Here is a 2,107-nt window from a genome sequence, read left to right on the forward strand (position 1 = left end):
CTATTCTTTAATATTGAGAACGATTTTTAGAACTATATCTTAATCGTTATCTTTATAGTTATCGTCCTTGGTGTGAACGGGCCTTAAGACAGAGAAACGATATGGTTGGAATCATTTTCAGAACGATTTTTTCCAGCTGATGAACGATAAAAACATTGACAGCCAATCAGAATCAATCCTGCTATCACGAGCTCGAGAATTTAAAACGACAGATGAGTGTACGCTTAGAATAATCAGACGATATCGTGCGCTGGTGTAGACGCTAATATCGTTATAGTTATCATTCTTGGTGTGAACGGGGCTTTAAGCTTGTTAGCCCCCTGTGTGTATATATAGCCCTAGTTTTTCTTTAGTTCCTTGTGAGTTGTTTAATGTAGGACTAATGGTTGTCTGTTTGTCAGTCATTCTGTTCTTTGTTCCCTTTGGTTTTTGCCTTATTGTTTGTTCTAGTTTTTCCATGAAATACCAGCACATAGATCCTTGCCTCTGCCTTTTTTCCCCAGCTTCTCCACAACATTACAGTTTTTCACTGGCAAATCTCTTTGACTAGTGCATTTTTTGAGCCTATATTTAGTATAAGTAAAATAATTAAGTACTGTTAAAATCGGATACTCTAAGGCTTTTACTCAAGTTGTTTTGGAGTTGGTGACTTGTAACGTGTAGTGGAGTAATTTTCACTGTAAGGTATCTGTACTTTTACTCAAGTATGGTTTTTAGGTACTCTTTACACCTCTGATTGTTTGAATCGGATGTCTGTAAGTTTTTAAAACGCGCGGTTAATTCATAAATTTGTACGACCTTACCTTCACGCTGTGGAAATACTAACCAGAAGACAATAAGTGTAGTGCTGAAAAGGAACAGGGCTACGTAAGTGTCACAGTACAGAGGGAGACCAAACGGGTAGGTACAGGTAAGTAATGATGTTTATTTGACAGAGGATCTGAGGGGAGAGAAGTGGAGAGAGGCACAGAGTTCCAGCTACTGCAGAGGTATGCTCACATGATGACTGCTTCAAGTGTCTTTCACAGGACAGACGGATGATGGCTTCGAAGAAGACTTTCAGCAAGACGGGTAATATTCCAGGTATAGGGAGTCAGATAGGAGTAGCGTAGTGAAACTCGAGACCAGACAAAGTGATACTGCAGTGACTGGGTATTTGTGCTGCGTTGATGAGCTGGTGACAGGTGCGGCTGATTTGTACTCAGGTGATTGTGAACGGGTGTGTGAGGTGATTGGGTCTGATGAAGCTGGAGTATCCCTGACAGTAAGGTCTATAGACACAAAAACAATCTTCTCCCATTCAAAACATCAAAGTCGCAGAAGTTTATCACAAAACATCAAACATCAGTAATGTCATAAATGTTTGTATTAAAATGAATGCCATCAAAACATTCCTCATAAATGATCACGAATCACCTGCCCTTTTGATAGTTTGTGGCTACAATCATAAAACAATTCTAATTCACATCAGCATCTTGTGGCCGAGCTACAGTCATGTTGTTCATGCAATGATGTGTCTGGCAAGGTGTAAATTACTTCTTTCTTTTCGCCTTTCAACGGTGCCAACTGTAAACTGCCTATTTTCTTAAGCAAATCAGGATAGCCCAGGGGCGATTCTAGGATTTTCATTTTAGGGGGGCTCAACCCCCAGTGAGGGTATAATAATAATAATAGCCTTATAATAAAAAAATATATATATAAATAAGATAAAAAATGTTTGATTAATAGGGGTCATATACTAAACTTATTGCAGTATTCCACTGCATTGCATAACATTTGAGTACTGAATAAGCCAAATTCAAGACTTCATGATCTCACACACACAACCTGTTTACTGTACAAACACAAAATTGTACTGTTTGCATTTCTACAACCCTCTTTCCTTAGCTCAAGTATGCAAACCTCTTTGCCACATGCACTGGAATATGTATTATATTGAAAGTTAAATTTTCAAATGAAAATGGCAACATGATCGTTTTATAAAGTATGCGTTCATATGTGCTTAGTTTTCGCTGGAGGAAACAGCTGTGGTTTAATGAGGGGTGAACGCAGTGAAAACTTAGGCTACAGTAGATGGGGAACCGATTATTGCTCCCCCATGATATCT

The sequence above is a fragment of the Sinocyclocheilus rhinocerous genome, unplaced genomic scaffold, assembly GCF_001515625.1.
Source record: "Sinocyclocheilus rhinocerous isolate Xijiao unplaced genomic scaffold, SAMN03320098_v1.1 scaffold289, whole genome shotgun sequence".
Lineage (NCBI taxonomy): Eukaryota > Metazoa > Chordata > Actinopteri > Cypriniformes > Cyprinidae > Sinocyclocheilus > Sinocyclocheilus rhinocerous.